Source organism: Salvelinus sp. IW2-2015, linkage group LG37, assembly GCF_002910315.2.
Source record: "Salvelinus sp. IW2-2015 linkage group LG37, ASM291031v2, whole genome shotgun sequence".
In the NCBI taxonomy this organism is placed as follows: domain Eukaryota; kingdom Metazoa; phylum Chordata; class Actinopteri; order Salmoniformes; family Salmonidae; genus Salvelinus; species Salvelinus sp. IW2-2015.
This window is the reverse complement of record NC_036876.1, coordinates 6,114,878-6,138,215: the sequence shown is the minus strand read 5'-3', so window position 1 is coordinate 6,138,215 and position 23,338 is coordinate 6,114,878. Positions and strand designations below refer to the sequence as shown.

The 23,338-nt window shown below is 43.1% G+C and overlaps 1 protein-coding gene across 1 annotated transcript in view; it reads left to right on the top strand.

Annotated features, from left to right (window-relative positions):
• si:ch73-335l21.1 (insulin receptor substrate 1-B) overlaps window positions 1–23,338 on the top strand; it is a 93,159-nt gene that overhangs the window by 2,523 nt on the left and 67,298 nt on the right. The gene's annotated exons all lie outside the window — the stretch shown is intronic.

The window sequence follows — 23,338 nt, the reverse complement described above, 5'->3', positions numbered from 1 at the left end:
AATGATCAAGAGGTTGACTTAGAATTGGACCTCTTTTGACTTGGTTAACCTGTGCCTTAAAGTAACGGTACAGTGTTTCWATGAAATATGGCCTATAATTACTTACAATATGAATGAAATAGTTTCCCTTCCAAAATAATTGTCATTAAGTATGTTAAAAAGCAGCTTTTCTGTGTTGGAAGGGTGTGTGGGTACCCCAACAACAGAATGGTGTGGGCATATACCAGTCATTAAAATTATTCATGCGAGTAGACCGTTGATTGGCCAGCTCATCCTACTCTAGAATGGTGATTGGCCAGCTCATCTCCCCTCAGGAGTATGATATCCTACTCGATTAGAAAATAGCGAGCATTTTTTAAACGGTCTGTTGGAGATACAAGTTTGGGGTGGGGTTTTTGAAGTGTTTTTTCCCCTCAAATGTATTCTTTGGCCACAGATAGTAGCGTAGGACAACATTATTTAGATAAGTCAACAACATTATTTGGGTATAAGTCAACAACATTATTTGGGTATAAGTCAACAACATTATTTGGATATGAGTTAACAGAATATGAACTTWWAAAATKWGATTTTCACTGTACAGTTACTTTAACTAATGTCTTAGGCCTATGACCTGTGCAAAGGGGTCCAGGCTGTCTCTGGCTTTAGTTGGCCCTATGTACAGATCTAGGATCRGTTTTCCCTATTCCAGTCCTAACTGTAACCAATTGGGCACAAAAAACAGCAACAATATGTTATGCATGTGTTTACATTTACATTTKAGTAATTTAGCAGACACTCTTATCCAGAGCAATTAGGGTTACGTGCCTTGCTCAAGGGCACACCGGCATATTTTTCACCTAGTCAGCTCATGGATTCGAACCAGCAACCTTTCAGTTACTGGCCAACACTCTTAAACGCTAGGCTATCTGCCGTGCATATGTTATATGCAATAGGTTACATACAGTGCCTTCAGAATGTATTCACCCCCTGGACTTTTTCCACATTTTGTTGTGTTAGACCCTGAATTTTAAATGGATTACATTTAGATTGTTCTTCACTGGCCTACACACAACACCMCGTAATGTTAAAGTGGAATTATGAGTTTAGAATGTTTTACAAATTAATAAAAAATGAAAAGCTGAAATGTCTTGAGTCAGTAAGTATTCAATCCCTTTGTCATGGCAAGCCTAAATACATTCAGGAGTAAAAATGTGCTGAACAAGTCACATAATAAGTTGCATGTACTCACTCTGTGTACAATAATAGTTTAACATGAAAAACTACCTAATCTCTGTGCCCCACATATAGTGCATTCAGAAAGTATTCAGACCCCTTKACTTTTTCCACATTTTGTTACATTACAGCCTTATTCTAAAATGGATTAAATCGTTTTTCCCCCTCATCAATCTACACACAATACCCTATAATGATAAAGCAAAAACAGGTTTAAAACGGAAATATCACATTTACATAAGTATTCAGACCCTTTACTCAGTACTTTGTTGAAGCACCTTTGGCAGCGATTACAGCCTTGAGTCTTCTTGGGTATGACGTTACAAGCTTGGCACACCTGTATTTGGGGAGTTTCTCCCATTCTTCTCTGCAGATCCTTTCAAGCTCTGTCAGGTTGTATGGGGAGTGTCGCAGCACCGCTATTTTTAGGTCTCTCCAGAGATGTTCAAACGGGGCTCTGGCTGGGCCACTCAAGGACATTCAGAGGCTTGTCCCGAAGCCATTCCTGCGTTGTCTTGGCTGTGTGCTTAGAGTCGTTGTCTTGTTGGAAGGTGAACATTCGCCCCAGTTTGTGGTCCTGAGTGCTCTGGAGCAGGTTTTCATTAAGGATCTCTCTGTACTTTACTCCGTTCATCTTTCTCTCGATTCTGACTAGTCTCCCAGTSCCTGCCGCTGATAAACATCCCCACAGCATGATGCTGCCACCACCATGCTTCACCTTAGGGATGGTGACAGATTTCCTCCAGACGTGACGCTTGGCATTCAGGCCAAAGTCTTCAATCTTGGTTTCATCAGACCAGAGAATCTTGTTTCTCATGGTCTGAAAGTCTTTTAGGTGCCTTTTGGTGAACTCCAAGCAGACTGTCATGTGCCTTTTACTGAGGACTGGCTTCTGTCTGTACACTCTACCATAAAGACCTGATTGGTGGAGTGCTGCAGAGATGGTTCTCCTTCTGGAAGGTTCTTCCATCTCCACAGAGGAACTCTGGAGCTCTGTCAGAGTGACCATTGGGTTCTTGGTCACCTCCATGACCAAGGCCTTTCTYCCCCGATTGCTCAGTTTGGCCGAGTGGCCAGTTCTAGGAAGASTCTTGGTGGTTCCAAACTTCTTCCATTTAAGAATGATGGAGGCCACTGTGTTCTTGGGGACCTTCAATGCGGCAAAACATTTTTGGAATTATTCCCCAGATCTGTGCCTCGACACAATCCTGTCTCGGAGCTCTACGGACAATTAGTTTGACCTCATGGCTTGATTTTTTCTCTGACATGCTCTGTCAACTGTGTGACCTTATATAGACAGGTGAATGCCTTTCCAAATCATGTCCAATCAATTGAATTTACCACATGTTGACTCCAATCAAGTTGTAGAAACATCTCAGGGATGATCAATGGAAACAGGATGCACCGGAGCTCAAGTCCGAGTCTCATAGCAAAGGGTCTGAGTACTTACAGTTGAAGTTGGAAATTTACATACACCTTAGCCAAATCACATTAAACTCAGTTTTTCACAATTCCTGACATTTAATCCAAGTAAAAATTCCCTGTCTTAGGTCAGTTAGTGTCACCACTTTATTTTAAGAATGTGAAATGTCAGAATAAAGTAGAGAGAATGATTTATTTCAGCTTTTAGTTCTTTCTCACATCCAGTGGGTCAGAAGTTTACATACACTCAATTAACATTTGGTAGCATTGCCTTTAAATTGTTTAACTCGGGTCAAACGTGTCGGGTAGCCTTCCACAAGCTTCCCACAATAAGTTGGGTGAATTTTGGCCCATTCCTCCTGACAGAGCTGTGTAACTGAGTCAGGTTTGTAGGCCTCCTTGCTCGCACACGCTTTTCAGTTCTGCCCACACATTTTCTATAGGATTGAGGTCAGGGCTTTGTGATGGCTCTGTTTTCCTTATGCCATTTTGCCACACTTTGTTGTGGATGCTTGGGTCATTGTCCATTTGGAAGACCAATTTGCGACCAAGCTTTAACTTCCTGACTGATGTTTTGAGATGTTGCTTCAATATATCCACATAATTTTCCTGCCTCATGTTGCCATCTATTTTGTGAAGTGCACCAGTCCCTCCTGCAGCAAAGCACCCCCACAACATGATGCTGCCACCCCCGTGCTTCACGGTTGGGATGGTGTTCTTCGGCTCCCCCTTTTTCCTCAAAACATAATGATGGTCATTATGGCCAAACAGTTCTATTTTTCATCAGACCAGAGGACATTTCTCCAAAAAGTACGATCTTTGTCCCCATGTGCAGTTGCAAACCGTAGTCTGTCTTTTTATGTCCGTTTTGGAGCAGTGGCTTCTTCCTTGCTGAGTGACCTTTCAGGTTATGTCAATATAGGACTCGTTTTACTGTGGATATAGATACTTTGTATCTGTTTCCTCCAGCATCTTCACAAGGTCCTTTGCTGTTGTTCTGGGATTGATTTGCACTTTTCGCACCAAAGTGACTTGCCAAAACTATAGTTTGTTAACAAGAAATTTGTGGAGTGTTTGAAAAACGGGTTTTAATGACTCCAACCTAAGTGTATGTAAACTTCCCACTTCCACTGTATATAAATAAAGTATTTCTTTTTTTTAGGTTTAATACATTTACAAACATTTCTATAAACCTGTTTTTGCTTTGTCGTTATGGGGTATTGTGTGTAGATTGATGAGTTTAAAATAAGGCTGTAACGTAACAACATGTGGGAAAAATCAAGGGGTCTGAATACTTTCCAAATGCACTGTACAAYTACCTGTAAGGTCAGTCAAWCAAGCAGTGAATTTCAAACACAGATTCAACCACAAAGACCAGGGAGGTTTTCCAATGCCTCGCAAAGAAGGGCACCTATTGGTAGATGGGTAWAAAAAAGCAGACACTGAATATCCCTATGATCATGATGAAGTTATTAATTACACTTTGGATGGTGTAACGATACACCCAGTCACTACAAAGATACAGGCGTCCTTCCTAACTCAGTTGCCGGAGAGGAAGGAAACCTCAGGGATTTCACCATGAGGCCAATTTTGACATAAAAACAGTTAGAGAGTTTAATGGCTGTGATAGGAGGAAACTGAGGATGGATCAACAACATTGTAGTTACTCCACAATACTAACCTAATTGACAGAGTGAAAAGGAAGCCTGTACAGAATATAAATATTCTAAAACATGCATCCTGTTTGTAACAAGGCAGTAAAGTAATACTGCAAAAAATGTGGCAAAGCAAATAAATCCTGAATACAAAGTTTATGTTTGAGGCAAATCCAATACAACACATTACTTAGTACAACTCTCCATATTTTCAAGCATAGTGGTGGCTGCATAATGTTATGGGTGTGCTTGTAATCGTTAAGTACTGGGAAGATTTTTCTGGATAAAAAAGACACGGAATGGAGCTAAGCACAGGCAAAATGTTAGAGGAAAACCTGGTTCAGTCTGCTTTCCACCAGACACTGGGAGATTAAGTCACCTCTCAGCAGGACAATAACCTAAAACACAAGGCCAAATCTTAGCTCGAGYTGTTGACTCAAGAGGTTGAATACTTATCAAATCAAGATATATTAATGTTAGAATTTTTCTTCCACTTGACATCACAGAGTATTTTGTGTAGATCGTTGACAATTTTTTATTTATTTTTTATCCCACTTTGTAACAGAACAAAATGTGGAAAAAGTCAAGGGGTGTGAATACTTTCTGAAAGCACTGTAGACCTCACTGATCCTGGATCTATGTCAACAGTTTCTCCCCCACACACAGCACTACGCATGGAAGAGACAGAAGGAAACTGCAACAGCGGAGCACCCTCAGAGACCCCAGAGTGGGTATGGGATGTGGTTGYCAGATTAGGGAGACCGGGAGCAGGGAGGGAGAAGAGAGGGAGGACAGGGGGTGTTTCTCACTCTCTCTAGTTGTCAGCCAATAAACAATCGGCAGAGCAAACCAAATAAACGACCCTGTCGACTCTTCGTCTGGTCAAACATTTTGACATCTGTCTTTTGGCATATCTTGTGTCAATTGTGTCACTGAATTCTCTGTTATTGAATGACAGCTTAACTCAACATTGCTCAGAGTGCTGGCACCCTCTCCTCCTGTTTGTTTAGGGTTGTGTTATAAGCGTAAATCTATTTTCTCTGACTGGTCTAAAGTTTAGACATTTCTCAGTCAACCCCAGCGCCAGCCAGCTACATCAATCTACACCCATACGGCTCATATTGCATATAGGGTCTAGCTCATGTGGTTTCAACATTTTCCATCTCTTTCATGCAGACGTTTGACAAAATAATTGTTGAGGTGAATGAGGCCAACTTGTGTGCACACCCACTCACACACAACCCTTGGCATTCCAACCCATATAGAATAAACGGGTATGTTATACAGTGCTTAGAAGAGTCGACAACAAGCTCCTCCCATTTTAAATGATGCCATTGGGAAAATGGGCGGAGTCTCTGTGTCAGTGACCATCCAGTCTTCGGGGTTTCCGTCCAGTAAGCTGAAAGTGTATGGGGGTAACGTGAACCCCCACTTGTACAGTTGGGAGAGCAAAAGGATTCACACCCACCCAGATACCTTTTCAGTCGAGCAAATACTGTGCCGCTGCCACTTTCAAGTCATGTCAGTCTCCTTGATCCTATAGGTGTGGAGCAGTGCTTTGTGACATGCTATGGCTTGAACTGAGGTTTTGAGCMAAAGCTGACACATTGAGAGGTAGCTACAGTATTATGTTACAGCTCTACATTATTATTGGCAGTGTATATGGGAACAGGGGCTACAAAGGAGAGAAATGCATTCTCTCTCTCTCCACACACTGYAACGATGTTCGTCTGAGGAAGAAGGAGTAGACCAAAGCGCAGCGTGGTACGTGTTCATGATGTTTTAATATAGCCTGAACACTGAAACAAAAAACTAAAGTAGAACAAAACGCAACAGTAGTGTCAGGCACTCACACAAAACAGAAAACAACTMCCCACAACACACAGGTGGAAAAAGGCTACCTAAGTATGGATCTCAATCAGAGACAACGATAGACAGCTGCCTCTGATTGAGAACCACACACGGCCAAACACAAAGAAATAGAAAGCATAGAAAAATGAACATAGAATGCAAGACATAGAATGCCCATCCCAATTCATGCCCTGACCAAACCAAAATAGAGACATAAAAAGGATCTCTAAGGTCAGGGCGTGACACACACGCACATACACACACACACACGGCATATGTTTTACTATCCTTGTGGGGACTTAAAATTAACCCCTAACCTTAACCCCTAACCCTAATTGTAACCCTAACCCTTACCCATAAGCTTAAAATATCCTTTGTCCCACGAGGGCTAATTTTCTTTGTTTAACTATCCTTGTGGGGACGTTGGGGGATTTCCTGTACCCATGAGGAGCCCCCCCCCCCACACACACACACAGAAAAGCCTAACAGACAGCACAGCAGTTAGTCTGCACCCGCTGCCCACTTTCAATAACTGCCCCAGTCTCAGACTCTCTCCGTGCTGCGTTCTGGGAAACTCACCTGGAGCAACCAGCGACTGCCTTCATGTCAATATCTCGCAGGCAATCTCCCTCCCTCCGCTAACCCGTAACTTTCACAAATACAGTCCAGCTGCCATGCAGAGACCGAGAGAGATATTGAGATCTTTATTTGTTCAGCTGGGTCCAAGGAGGCCATATGGCCAGTAAATACAGTATCAAGCTGTAAGAGAAGGTTATTTACCAAACTATTTATATTCACTGGAGTGTATCAAGGCTGAAGTAGGGTATTAGAAGTATGGAGCATCATCGTTTGCCAGGCAAATAAAGTGCTCTGGCTCACAAGCCACCTCAAGAACGGTTGTTGGACCTAGTAAACAACGAAGCAGTGTAAACTGGAGATGAGAGATGAGATACACAGTACTGTTAAGCCAGGCGGCAGGCAGGGCCACTGTGCACACTCTCGCTAACACACACACACACACACACACACACACACACACACACACACACACACACACACTAGGAGGTAAACCGCTCATTAAACTATAGTGTCAAACACAACCAGCAAGCCACAACCCAGAACAAAGGTCCTTCCAGGTCTGTCTCGATGATAAACAGCTACTAAGCTCTGATCTACAGTGAGTTGTCCCTTTTGGCCTCACATAAACCACAGATATATTCACTGGTGTATGATCCACTAACCCCATATTAGCTCTGATCTACAGTCAGTGTTTCCTTTTCACTTCATATAAMAGACATGATGACTGTTATCTGATACTCTGACTCTACATCAGTGCAAGCCAAGACACCACTTCACCCATGTGGATACACTTGTCTCAAGGCATGGCTTTAGTGTAGTATTTATACCCAGCCCTTGTCAGTCAGTCTCCCAGTCATCCAGGCAGGCGGTATGACCTGGATCTCACCGGTGGCCGCCTCGGCCGGGGGAGGCGATTAAACGTTGAACCCAGTTAAACTGCTGCTCATCTCCCTAATTAGACCGTAATTGTTGTCTCCGAGTCGGGCCGACTCAGCGCTGCCTGACGGGGACAACAGGACTGTGGGTGTGAACCGGAGCTAGCTTAGCCTAGAGCTATTTTGACCACTAAGACCCAGGGGYTGTGTCCCAAATGGCACCCTATTTCCTATGTAGTGCACTACTTTTGACCAGAGCCCTGGTCAAAAGTAATGCACTACATAGGAAATAGGGCACCATTTGGGATGCTGCCTGAGTAAGCACTGTGAGCTGGACCCTCCCTCCTCCTTCTCACGTTAGCCACAGGGCCACGGGGTCATTTCCTATGCAGAAAATAGTTTACACCCATTAACACCCTGTAATTTCATTCAACATGTCGGGCTAGCCTGTGTTTTGCTGGGCAGGTAGATCCCCTGTTGCGCAATAGACCCATGTTCACTCTCAACAGTCAGCTACTGTAAAAGGTCAGCCCGAAGGGTCAGCTCGACATTTAGGCTTGAGAGTGATCAATTTAAATCACCTATATGTGCTTCATATGCATGTTATATGTGCAACAAGCGCGATTTATCCCAAGGATAGTCGGTAAGTGTCCCATAATTTGATTGACATGAAGGAAAGGCTGAGAGAGGAACACAATCGATCACGTCGATGAGTGTCCATATGGCGCGATGCAGCTGTGAGCAGAGGACRCTTATGCAGGTATAGAAACCTTTTTATGGTGATATTGATCTGCTGGTTGATAGTACACGATATAGGCTAACCACCAGCTCACCGCACTGTGGTGCCTGACCAGGTCAATGGGTTCATCTCAGTGGTGAATGAATTTGACTTCTGCAGCTGCGCTGACATGAAGAAAACTGGACAGGTTCCAGTATATTCCATGGGTAGGCCTCCTCTGCTATATTACTTTGGCTTATCTTGTACTTTTGGCTGATTGATGAAGAATAGGAGACGAGAATTGACAGCCTCTTCTGGTATGCACCTGGTGTGTCCTCCTCCAGYGCAGTCTTCATTCGTCAGTGGTTCTGTGACCACACAAAAGCCTTGACGTGGCGCTCTTTAATGATGGCTGCCAGGCTGACGGGGTTGCTGTGAAGACCGACCAGCACGCTAGCTAATCTTCACGCTCACTTTCATGTGGTGCTTTAGCGATGACAAATCTGGATGCCTCGCTGATAATTGTGTGCGTGTGTGTGTGTGTGTGTCTTCATAACACATACCATATGTGCGAACTGAGCCTTAGGGAGGTGGTGGTGTTGTGTACGTGTTGTGTTTCTTCCTCCGGGGGCCAGGAGAGAGGGGGATAATGAGGGAGTGGGAAACGAGAGAGAGTGAGGGAGGAGAGGTGGGGGGTAGAGGAGACAGACTGGGACACTCGCCAGTAAGGGAGAATCCTTTTGGGGGGATCCACGGTTTTATTGACCCACACACACACACACACACACACACACACACACACACACTGGACACAGCTGTCCTGTGTCTCTCCACACTGGTAACTCAGGGTGATGGCGAGAGATGAGGGGGAGAGATAGCCGAGCAGGCGAGATGGGAAATAAAGGGACTTCAGGCCTCGGATGTCCAGCTCGTTGGCTTCTTTGGTGACGTATTTGAGAGCGTTGTGGCATGCTAGGGCACTGGGGTCAGCAGCATGAAACAAGGCCTAGTGGGAAAAGGATCTTTCCATGCCAGCTCTAGCGTTCAGTGATTTACTGAGTGCATTAGCGAAACTAAGAGAGATACCGTTTTTACGCCTAGCACTCACAGATATCGATCCCCTCCATGAATCTGATGAGATTGGAATGTAAAAATCCACAAAAAAGTTGAAAGGGCGCCCCACGGTTTGGGAACCACTGCCCTACTTCATAAAATKATCATACGTACAGTAGGCTACTTCACACCAAAAAAATAGGTTCTAAATGTAACCTAAAGATACTTTTTTGGTCAAATAAAAGTTGAGAAACTAAACCCTCAACTTCACTACAGCGCCTGACAAATAAAATAGACTATACATTATGCAACACTACTGAATCCTACCATACCTCACACATGCAGGCTACCTGACCACTGAGGGCTACTCCAAGGCACCATGTCCATACTGAGCCTACATGTCAGAGTTGAGGGCATTTCCATGGAAAAGGATCCATGAGCACCAACATGTGAAGTTTATAGGAGCGTATCAAGTTGGGCGTCAAATGAAATCTAAGCGTCTATCTTTTTTAGAAACTGGAATAAGCAAAGGCTTTGATTTCTTGTCAAACAGATGGAGAACGGGTCTTACGAAACATCGAGCCGAAAAAGTCTTTAGAGGTATTAGAATTACATCGAAACCCAATAATGTAAAACTAAAGACTTCTGGCAACTAATATCAACACCTGTATTTAGTTTAGGAAATATATTTTTTCCTTCTGTAAGTTTAAAGGGACACTTCAGGATTTTGGAAATTCAGCCCTTTWTCTGCTTCCCCAGAGCCAGATGAACTTGTGGATAAAAATCGTATGTCTCTGCGTGCAGTTTGATGGAAGTCGCTAACTAGCATTAGCGCATTTGCTAACTAGTGTTAGCACAAAGACTGGAAGTCTATGGTAACTGCTAGCATGCTAGTAGATACCATAGCCTTCCAGACAATGGCCTAACACTAGGTAAGTGCATTGGCTYRCGAAATTATCTYTTAACTTCCTTCATACTGGATCCATTGCCAAAATCCCGAAGTATACCTTTATGAAACATTGCCTTGTGCCTTGAAATTCAGTAACCAAAAACCCCACAGATCATTAAATATTTTCAAATTTCGCTCCCTCTTGAGGAGGGAGGATAATGAAAGTTCACAGAAGTAATGAGTAAMGGTAGACCTATCAATTAGTTATAGTGTTTTTATGTTAATTAACTATTAAGTGATAAAAGTGAAATTCTGTTACCTATTATTCCCGAAATTCTATTAATTATTTGGTAACGGAATTTCTGMAATTTWATTGGYTACGAGGAGAAATTGTAGTAGTCACAAACCACAGTTGGGTCACCTGCTACAGTCCTTCCTTCCACTGGCATACTGTTATGTTCAGCTCATTACAGTTTTCTTTCTCTTTCTGTGGTCATTCCGCCCTGGCCTTGATTTCAATGTCCACAAATGYCGTTTTTTGGTCCAGTCCCGACAAGCCTTGATTTCAACATCTACAGACCTTTGGACCGGCTTTCATTTGGACCAAACATAGACAACCTTGACTGGTTCAGATTTGGTCCGGTCTGGACCAAATCTTAACCAATCATGGATGTCTATGTTTCACAAGTTTGGACAGCACAGTACAGTACATTACAGTANTGGTTCAGATTTGGTCCGGTCTGGACCAAATCTTAACCAATCATGGATGTCTATGTTTCACAAGTTTGGACAGCACAGTACAGTACATTACAGTAAAGTAGAGCACAGTACAGAAAAGTAGAGTAGATTATAGCTCAGTACAGTAAAGAAAAGTAGAGTTTAGGTCAGTACAGTACTAAAGTAGAACAAAGTGTAATAGAGTTCACTACAGTACACAGTAGACCACACGAGTTGAGTCCACTATAATGTACTGTACTGAACTATACTGTACTATACTCTACTTGACTATACTGTACTGAACTATGCTGTACTGTACTGAACTGTATTGTATTGAACTGTACTGCACTGCACTGAACTATACTCTAATTGACTGTACTGAACTATGCTGTACTGAACTGTACTGCACTGACCTGTACTGCACTGAACTATACTGCACTGAACTATACTCTACTTGACTGTGCTGAACTATGCTGTATTGAACTGCACTGAACTGTACTGCACTGAACTGTACTGCACTGAATTATACTCTACTTGACTGTGCTGAACTGAACTATACTGTACCGATCTGTACTGCACTGAACTATACTCTACTTGACTATACTGTACTGAACTATACTGTACTGAACTATACTCTACTTGAATATACTGTACTGAACTATACTGTACTGAACTATACTATACTGATCTGTACTGCACTGCACTATACTCTACCTGACTATACTATACTGAACTATACTCTACTTGAATATACTGTACTGCACTGAACTATACTCTACTTGACTATACTATACTGAACTGTACTGAACTATACTCTGCTTGAATATACTGTGTTGAACATTACTGTACTGAACTATACGGTACTGAACTATACGGTACTGAACTATACTGTACTGTACTCTAATGTGCTTTACTTTGATGTCCAAACTTTGAACATAGTACATCTATGTAATTGGTTCAATTTGTTCCAGATCAACCAAATGTGTCTTGATGGTGCAGCTCATAAACATAATCAGTCTGTACAATATACCCAAATATTGTAAGATATTGCATATTCTACCTTGTGAAACCTATTTAGGATGCATCACCATGAAGACCAATAACATTCATATCTATGAGTCTACATTCTTTTGTAGATCCAGGACCCATGCTGAAATTCCGTCTCCACAGTCTGTTACCGGTTGTAAATCCACTTCACTTACTGTAGTTCGTAAGATTTTTTCCAATGTGCGTGTCCATGTTCATAGCTGACACCCATTCTTTCGCAGAGATCTTTTAATCTAATCTGAGTCGATATTTAAGAGTTTTTGGGAAACTGGTCACAAAAACTGAGCGAGATTTACCAAATTTTCTTCACCAAACTTTGCCTCTGCACTGTTCTTCCAGTAAATGTGTTTTTGTAAAAATTCGTATAATTGTTAACAGTAGCCTTGTGCAAGAGTTGTACTGTTTTAAACTTTGAAATCAATGTTTTTTGTTGGCATACAGTTTAATTCCGTTACATGGGAATTACCTTGATCTACATTGAAACAGGTCCTATTCAGGTGTGATAAATAACACTACACATCCGTCGTCGCTAATGGAAAGGCTTGTCAATATCCCACGCAGCAGCGAACATGACACGCACACAAAACATTGTCGGAAGTTGTTACATACCTAGTTGGAGTCATTGAAACATCGTTTCAACCAATCCACAAATGTCTGTTAACAAACTATAGTTTTGGCAAGTCGGTTAGGACATCTCTGTGCATGACACAAGTAATTCTTCCAACAATTGTTTACAGACAGATTATTTCACTTATAATTCACTCTATCACAATTCCAGGGGGTCAGAGATTTACATACCTAGTTTGCTGTGCCTTTAAACAGCTGGTAAATTCCAGAAAATAATATCATGGCTTCAAGCTTCTGATAGGCTTATAGACATTATGAAGTACTAATGAGGGATGTACCTGTGGAGTATTTCAAGGACACCTTCAAACTCAGGCTCTTTGCGGGCTACATCATGGGAAAATCAAAAGAAATCAGCCAAGAACCCTCAGCCAAAAAATGATTGACCTCACAAGTCGTTTCATCTTGGGAGCAATTTCCAAACGCCGAATACCATGTTCACTCTGTAAAAAACATAGTACGCAAGCTATAAACACCATTGATCACCACCGTCCAATACGCTACTTTGTACGAAAAGCAAATCAATCCCTAACAACGCAAAGACCTTGTGAAGATGCTGGACGAAACAGGTACAAAAAGTATTTATATCCACAGTAAAACGAGTCCTATATCGACATAACCTGACAAGCCCTCAGCAAAAGATAAGTCCACTGTCCAAAACCCATAGAAAATCCAGACAACGTGTTGCAACTGCACATGGAACAAAATCGTACTTTTTTGGAGACAAGTTTCCTATGGTTTGAGAACAAAAAATAGAACTGTTTGGCCATAATGACCATCGTTATTTTGAGATAAAAGTGGGTAGGCTTGCAAGCCGAAGAACACATCAACCGTGAGCACGGGCTGGCAGCATCATTTGGGCGGGCTTGCTCACGAGGACTGCGTCGCACTTCAACAAAATAGATGGCTAGCATAGGAACATTATGTGGATATATGTGAAGCAACATCTCAAGACATTCAGTTAGGAAGTAAAGCTTGGTCGAAATGAGTTCTTCCAAATGGAACAATGACCCCAAGCATACATTCCCAAAGTTGTGGCAAAATCGCCTTAACGGACATCAAATCAAGGATTGGGAGTCGCGCATCACAAAGCCCTACCTCAATCCTATAGCCAATTTGTTCAGAACTGAAAAAAGCGTGTTGAGCAAGAGCCTACAACACTGACTCAGTTACACCAGCTCTTTCAGAAGGAATGGCCAAATTCACCCACTATCGGAAGTTACTGGAAAGACTACGAAAACGTTTACCCAAGTTAAACAATTTAAAGAGCAATGCTCTACCAAATACTAATGAGTGTATGTAAACTTCTACCCATGCCGAATAGTAACTGAGAATGTAAAAGCTGAAATAAATCATTCTCTCTACTATTTTCTGACATTTCACCAATCTTAAAATTAAATGGTATCACCTGAACTAAAACAGGAATGGTTTTCTTGATTAAATTCAGAATTGTAAAATGAGCTATAAATGTATTGTAAGGTGTATGTAAACTTCCGACTTCAACTGTACACACACACACACACACACACACACACACACACACACACACACACACACACGCGGCTAGCAGCCTCACAGGTTCATGTGCAAAGGACAAACAGCTGTTACGACCCCTAATAAAGGCTGACCTGGATCAGGCGGAAGCAGGGGGAATACCGTAGTGCCTTGGCGCCAACAAGTCATAATCACACCTTAAATCATATAATGGCCGGTGGAGAGATGCCCAGCAAGACATATTAGTCTACAGTATATGCTTATACTCGTCTTGAGGGGGGAGAGAAGGGTGCAGTATGTTTGAATAGTGCAGTGTGCAGTGTGTAGTGTGTGTGTTCTGGACTTCTGGAGCCATAAGTGAAGCTGAACGTTGTGATAAGGTTGCAGTTAGGTTATAATACATTACCTATCTTGTATGAATAGAGTAGTGTGTCAGAGTGTGTTCAAACTGCAGTTGGTTACATCCATTCATCACATGTTGAACTGARTGTTTCAGTAAGGTTGTCGCAAGGTTGAAGTACAGTAACGATGGGCTACATGAATAGAGTAGAAAGTGTTCTACTCATCCTGCAGTTGGCTGTAGCCACAGACTAGCCACGTGGAAAAGCCATCTGAAGCTGAATGTTGCGATAAGGTTGCCTCACAGTTGTCTTGCTAACAGGAACCGTCTACTGTTCACCCAGAGAGGTGGTCCATGTAGCCCAGGAGCACAGTGTCACTTTGACTCCGTCTTCGCCGTGCTGTAGTCTTATGAATCATCAAGACCGCTGCTAAGGGCTTCGGAAATGACCGCTGTGTGTGCGTGAGGGCTAAGCKCGTTTGCAGTGTTATGTATCCCTCCACCCCCGTCCGTCCGTCTGTCCCTCTGTCCTTGTGCTGGACCTGACTGCACGGTCACCCAAATGGGTTTTCATTGCGTGAGCTAAAACCCTTGCTCTTTCTCCACCGCTGGCTCTGTTAGTAACACTCTGCCAGGGAGAGGTCCCGTAGGGGATAGCCAGTCACATCTAGAATTCACACACTTCTGTACACCTCCTACTCCTGTAACGTTTGAAAGAGGTTGTTACGATGGCGGGTTGGGTAGCTTAGATGGATATTATGGCCACTTTAAGGTGACGATAAGTGCGGCTGTGTAACCATGTACGCAGAGAGTCGGGAAGCAAGTTCAGGGAGCGAATACTTTAAAATAAATAAATGAGCAAAACAAGAAACGCAAACAGCACGCCGACATGAAAAACAGGAACAATGACGACTGGGGAAGAAACCAAAGGGAGTGACATATAAAGGGCWGGTAATGATGGAGTCCAGSTGAGGAGGTGATGGAGTCCAGGAGGTGATGGAGGAGGTGATGGAGGTGATGGAGTCCAGGTGAGTGTCATTATGCGCGTAACGCTGGTGACAGGTGTGCACCTTAACGAACAGCCTGGTGACCTAGAGGCCGGAGAGGGAGCACACGTGACAAGCTGATGCGTTTAACTGCGCTAGCGAGGTCTTGAGCTGCTCTGACTGCTGCAGACAGTGTGTGTGGGGGCGTGTGCACGTGCACGTGCATTCCGTGCGTGCGTATCACTAGCAGGTGTAGGAGGGAAAACGGTGGCCTTGCAGACCCGAGATCAAAGAAGGCTGTTGGGGGTTGAAGTGGGAAACTTGACGCTCGGCTGATTTCTAAGGATGTATTCATAACAAGCAACACAGGGCTGCTTCGCGGATAGCTGAGGAGTTCTTTAGGATAAAAGAAACACACGGTTTTGTGGTATTTGGCATGGGGATCTGAGGCCGTGYGTGGGAAGGAAGGACAGCGGAGTGGGATAGTAAGATGGTGACAGGGAGAGAAATAGTGTGAAGGAAGGACGGTGAATCTATTTTGACTTCCATTATTACCCTTCAWGTCAAGTTTTTGTTGTCACTCAGTAGATAGTCTACGTCTTTTCATTCCTCGTAYTTCATTCATTCTTTAACTTCTGCTTTCATTTTTCTCGAGGACCTTTTGTTTTTCTTCTGCATTCCCTCATCTGTCACAGTCCCTCTGCCTCAAAATCTACAAAACACATTTTTTCTGGTAGTAAATCTTTATGCAGCTGGCAACAACACACACACACACAGACAGCGGTCCATTAAATAGTCATGCTTGGCCTAGAGTGACTCATCTAATGCAGAGGACATGCATCGTACACAGCCAATGGTCTACTGTCTAAACCTATGGCATCAGAGGAGGCTGGTGAGAGAAGCTGTAGGWRGACGGGCTCATTGTAATGGCTGGAATGGAATYAATRGAATGGAGCTAAACACGTTGTTTCCATGTGTTTGGTRCCATTGATTCCATTCCAGCCATTACAATGAGCCCRTCCACCTACAGCTTCTCTCACCAGCCTCCTCTGTCTGGCATAACAGCTATTCTGGTGTGCCTTGGAAGTCCTGGTCCATCATCCATTTAGCGGTAAGAAAGCCAGAAGGACATACACAGCAGGTTTCCCATTCCACGACCGCAACTGAAGGTTYTGGAAGCGGGGAGTGGAAATGTTAGTCATAACGGAGGTCGAGTCTGTCGTGGTTTTGTTTCTGCGTTCGTGCCGGAGGTTTTTGTCCATACACGTGGTTGTGATTATTGGGTTAAACAGAAGGCACGGGAGAGACAGAGGAACACGTGTCCCTGCACCTAATTGATACCACTTCATGAATGTGCACGAGCATACGCACACAAACGTGCACACTCCAGTATGATAATGTTGGAGGCTATGGAGGAGTAAGGGCTGTCTTGTGTTTGGCTGAAGTTGACAGAGGTGCCTCTAAGAGCTATTTGTCTAAACATCTAAGCATTTAGGCCTAGTCTCAATGTGAGTGTGGGTCGGTTGCTTGCGAAGGATTCATTGACACCCAATCTTATCTATGAAAGCCGTTATTAAACAGATGTTCTGGTCCCCTTACCTACCACTGATATTTTACAGAGGACTTCACTGTTCCGCATTAGACCAAGTGAGCTCAGTCTCAAGAAAAGTGTGGTATTCTGTTTACAGTGAGTGACCTGTAAATGAGGGTCTACTGTAACCAAACTTTATACAGTAAATGAAAAAAAATTAGATGGGTTTGTAGAGATTGGCGGGATGGATGGTAAATTATCGACACCGACCATACCGAGCACTTATCGCAGGCATTTTGCTGATATCGTTCTTTACAATAAGTAGCCTATTCTACAGAAATGACGTTTGTAATTAAAGAAGTTAGCTAATAATGGGACAATTGATGGCTACAACCATCGAACCAATAGTAGTAGTTGAAAGGATAATAAGAAAAAGCAGCACATTAATGTTATAAACCTATTGTTCTATTTATCGTTATCCCATCAATTCAGACATGTCACGATCGTCAATGGGAGAGAGAGAGGACCAAGGCGCAGCGTGTGGAAAATACATCTTCTCTTTATTAGAAGAAGGACAACGAAACAACAAACAGACAAACGTGAAGCTATCAAAGACTAAGTGCAAACATGCAACATAGACACAGACAATTACCCACAAAACCCCAATGCCTATGACTGCCTTAAATATGGCTCTCAATCAGAGACAATGAACCACAGCTGCCTCTAATTGAGAACCAATCTAGGCAGCCATAGACATAACTAGACAACTACCCCTAGAAACACTACAAAAACACATACATTCCCATGTCACAGCCCTGACCTAACTAAAAAAACATAAAGAAAAACAAAGAATACTAAGGCCAGGGCGTGACAACAATTCATCGCGATATGGATTTTTGTCGATATCGCCCAGCTCTAATCTGCAGAAGTCGCCCGTAGGCGTTGCAAGTCAGTAAAAAGACAGTCTAGTCTAGTTTTTCGTAGTCATTGTCCTTTTGAATTGCCTGAATCCTAACAGTTTACATTTTTGCTGCGTGCGCGCGCGCGCGCGCTGTGTGTGTGTGTGTGTGTGTGTGTGTGTGTGTGTGTGTGTGTGTGTGGTTGTGTGTGTGTGTGTGTGTGTGTGTGTGGGTGTCCACCGAGTTGAAACATGCAGCTGCAGGAAGAGCAGGACTCACAAACCGCTGTGGATTGTTCAGAATTTGCTAAACACTAGTGTGTGGCTAGGTAAATAGTGGTGCTTTCACCTCCACTCCCTCGTACCTGAGGCGCGACGGTCATGTTGGTCTGTTTTAATCTCTCTATTGTCCATCCCTCTATCCGCCCAGAGCTTGTTTTTAATTCTTCTATACCGTCCATCTCTCGTATTCCCGGCGCTCGACGCCCCCTCCCGCGTCGCTCTCTTGTCCCGCGCCTCACCACCGGCCTCAGCCCTTCTCACCTCCCCGTCCACTCCTGTGTCACTTACGATACTCACAATGCCCAGCGCCTGTTTTATTTTTTTTTTATTTTGCTATTTTTATTGAGGTTAGTATTGTGGGTAGAGGTTACTTAACTGTGCACTATTGGTGGATACAGAGAGTACCTAGCAGTGGGTAATTGGGGGGGGGGAGTTGCTGTATGTTCTTGTGTTAGTTTGTTTCTGCCGGTAATGAAGGAACTAAGTTGCCATCTGGAACTGTTCTTTGTAGTGGTTTAGAAGGTATAGGACTGTTGGTCTGGACTGTTTTTGTGGTTGGTTTTGAAGATTGAGTACCTAGTTGATCCGGACTGTGTTCTTTTCGTGTAGTGTTTTAATATAGGGTTATGTAGGCCTAAGTTGACATTGACTGTTTTGGGTTAGATTTGATTTTAAGAGGTATGAGGAATCTAGTTGAAACTCCTAGATCTGTTCCTTGTGTTAGATGGTTTAGAGAATGAAGGACATAGTTGACTTCTGGAACTGTTCTTATTAGTGTAGTGGTTTAGAGGTATGAGGACCTTACACTGAGTGTTCAAATGGAGGAACTTTCTAAATATTTTAGTTTGCACCCCTCGCCCTCCAAAAAGTCCCAATTCTCATTGGGTGGCATGGATTATAATGGTGTCGAGGTTCCAATTGGTGCTGGCCATGTTGATTTCCAAGATTTTCCCACATTTGGTGTCAAGTTGCTGGATGCTTTTGAGTGGTGGCCATTCTTGATATACCAGATATATTTACATTCAGATCATGAGTGACCTAAGTGACCTCTTGGAGTTCTTTGGGTAGTTGGTTTAGAGGTGTGGATCTATTGAGCCTTTCTTGGACTGTTTCTTTTGATAAGTGGCTTAGAGGTATAAAGATAGTTGCTCGAATATGCTCATAGGAGATAATTAATGAGGCCTCCAGCAATGGATTGATCACTCTTAAGTCTAAAGCAGCCAGCATACCCATGAAGGCATATGGTACGCACTGACCGCATAGCAGGGAGGCCTTGTTCTGTCCATAATTGCCACACAGGCCTCCCGTGCTCTGGCCTACTGGCTCAGGCATTCAAGGCAAACTGTGGGCCACCTGCTCCGTCTCTGGAGTTTTCATAGACATTTTCGCTATGACCACCTCCATCCACCTTTCATTCGAGAGTTCAGATCTCCCTCCCAACTATTTTCTAAGCTCTCTCATGCTCTATAGACCTCCTCATACTGTAAAGAGCACCGGCTGATAGTTCACATGTTTAAACGGACCATGACCATTAATTTATGTTCTCTGTGCTTTTTCGAGCATGAAAACACAAGTGGAATTCCTATGGATACTATTTAATTCCTTCGCCTCCTCTCTATCTGAATGATGAGCTGACCTTCAAAAGGAATGATGACCGAATCAACTTTTTATGCCAAATAGCCATTTAACCTCATTTGGCATCTGTCGAAGTGATGTTATTTTCCAAAGGCGTATGGAATTCCAGGCTTGGACAACGACAGATAGCTCAATAGACTGTCCCGGCAAATGGAAGCATATTCCCTTACATAGTGCCTATTTTTGGCAACCCTAGTTTCAAAAGTAGTGTAGGCTAATATCCTTGGAATATTCAGGGTGCCATTTGGGACGTACTCATTGGATTGACTCTGGATTGGAATAGAGTGAGGGGAATAGGATCCCGAGCGGGTTGTTGTGATGACAAACAGACTGGGTTTCTATTTAATGGGGAGATAGTTATTTGATGTCGTTTTTTTTAAAGCTAAGTTTACATTTAAAAAATGTGTTGTTTGTTTTTAGACTTTCCCGATCCTGATCACAGAAGTGCTTTTTCATCCTTTAAAACGAACCAAGGGAAACTATTGCAACACAGGACATATTATAAATGATCTTGAAGTAAACAAAAGGAAAAAAATGTTTTTTAGTTTTCCCGAAAGGACACAATAGGTTTTTTGAAGCACATGCACCACCTGCTAACCCACAACAATGTATCTTTAGTCATGACCCTTAAAACTGAGGCAGAGAACGATTTTAAAATCCTGAGATAGAGAGGTAAGCAGTAGGGAGTATTAAATAGGTTGATGACACACTATCTAAATTTAAGCAAAAGCTTGAGATATTTCTGAATCATAAAAAAATTTTCCTTCCCACTCCAAAATACGAATCCACCCTTCCTTGTGGCATCTAAAACATAACATGAAATCTGGATTAACTGTGGCTAAGGTAGTTTAGTCGGGTCAAGATCCCTGTCAGTGCCAACGCATAGTGTCATACACATATCCCAGCATGGTTTCTCTCTATGAAGAAACGTGTAAATACTTGGTTCATCTTGAGATAAGGGCTCACAATGGGCACTGGAGGACTACCTGTAGAGCTTATCAATGTGGCCCTCTTGGCTGTTCCTGTGGTGAGGTGGGGTTTAGAGGTGAGTGAGATGTGGTCTCTGGGTGAGCAGAGCTAGCCCCATGGGATCCCTGCTTCGGCTAAGTTCCAGGTTTTTCACTCTCTGTGATTCATTAAGGTCCTGGTTGTGAAGAGATGTTTGGTGAATAACAAGTAAGATTTCTCCTCGGACTGGGTGGGCTTGAGAGCACTGTTCATCTCTATTTCATGGATATTACAGTTTCGCCCATTGCATTTGCATTATAACAGCATGCCCTTGTAATCTGTGGGGTTAAGTACAGAAGCAGCAAGCACTAAACAAACACACTGTATAGCTTAACTCAATTTGCTAGGTGGGAGAGAGAAAGAGGAAGCGTGAGAGAAGTCTTTGTGAAATGGATGATGGAACAGGCACTCTCTCTTCCTAGATGTAGCCATAGTGATTCACTCACCGAGTAAGAGAAACCCAGATGAGACTTAATCTATTTCTGGAGAGCACTAAATGTGAAGAATATCTTCTAAAGGCCTGGCAATAGAAAAACAAGCAGTAGATCAGCGTGGCAAAAGAGGATCGCTGAACAACCTGGTCCAAATAACATACACCAGTCTAATGAGTATCTTATCAGATCATTCCTTAGCTGGATTACATGCTCATTGTTCTAAGAACACATCAAATGTCTAAGATCTATTGCTGTCGTTCCTGAAGTATAATAGATTAAATTGTAATCGGAAAAACGAATGTTATTAGCATGGCGGCTCCATATAACAAGCATGGGATACAAGACGGTGTTAGATGACAGACGCAACCTGTTTTCATCCTGCTGTCCTTATGTCCCTAATTGCAGATGTGAACTGGGCATGATTGTGGTAGTCTACGCTCATAGGATCTTTAAAATCCCCCTTGTGGTTTGCTGTGAGGCCGCTGGGTCTGCTACGTAAACCTCTTCTCGATGAACAGACTGAAAGAAGTGCTGGTTTGGGATGGCTGAATGTTTCAAGCTAGAGTAAAATGTGTATAACAATTAGACATATTAAATAATAAACTGTATGCCTGGGAGTGAGAGGAGCACGCACCTCTCTTCTATAGGCACTGTAGAGGGACAGGAGATCCAAGTATGACATGAAAACGCACCTTGATTTGTGAAATGACATAAAGAATCGTAGGGACTAGAAAATAAACCTCTCCAGACATCGCGCCTCAGTCCCAAAACATTTCCCATGCTCGAATCGGGGATCAGAGAGAGAGAGAGGATATGGAGAGAAGAGAGAGGAGGGAGGATGAGGAGGCAGAGAAAATAGAAAAAGGAGGCAACATGTTTTCCACTGCAAGTGTTCCACGTCTCCCATTTTTTGGATCAGCGATTTGTAGGCAGCCATGGGGTATATCCAGTGCAGATGCAGTGTCAGTTAAAATAAAAGGGTGGTGGAATCTCTGAGACTGTACGACACACTCCTTGGAGAAACAGTGGGCAGAGGGCGCATAACCTGCTCACTCAGGGTTTAATTAAAACAAATGATGGGAACCACCGACAGAGAACCAAGGGCTGTAAATTTCGACTTCATAGTTAGACACTGAAGAAGGAGATCACTAAGAAGTATACAAAAGACTTGGGAGGCCAGCAACAAGAACCCCATCCGGCTAGCTGCTGCTCTCAGCTGAGTATGTGATAGCTGTCCCCGGTTCGCCCCTTCCCGCAGTCAGACATAGAGGCCACTAACATAAGAGTACGCAGAACATGACAAGACACACTGTCTGTGTGCACTCTACCAACTAGCCCAGGCACTCCCCACCTCAGAAACACAATGCTCGGCTAACACACACATACACTGCCACGCACGCCGGCACAACGTGCAGACATGTCCAGGTCAAGGAATGCCAGCTCTTTATAGTGTTACACTGCCTGTTGTGTCGCATAGCAGTAGGCTGTCTGATGACTCAACACTTTCTAAATCTGGGTATATATACAGCAGATGCTACACAGCATATTAAAACATGTGGAAGATCTGGCTGCCAGCATTCTTAGAGAGTTGTATGCTGTTGTTGGGTTGTTGTCTATGTACTAAGTAGACTGCTGGTTTTGTGATTCTAGTTTAGTATTTTTGTTTGGTTGTCTATATTGAGTCATATATTTTCAAGATAACATCTACAGTATATTGGAGTGTGTAGATCATGAAATCAAATGTATCTATCTATTCTAATCTATAGTATAGTCTCTTTATGACCATTACCAGTAACTACTAAGAGAAATCATTATTTTATATACTAGTAGTACCGATGGTGTTTCTGAATAGAAAACAACACACAGACCTTGTGTGTGATTTATCTATCATATACTGTCTAGGATACAGAGGCTTCCACCCTGTTCCTGAGATGCTACCCTCCTTTAGGTTTTGGCAGTAGGGTGCTCTCAGGAACAGGGTTGGCATAAACCCACAGGAGGGTGGCTCTCTCCAGGAACAGGGTTGGAGTTAAATACCTACAGGAGGGTCGCTCTCTCCAGGAAGCAGGTGTGGCATTTCACAAC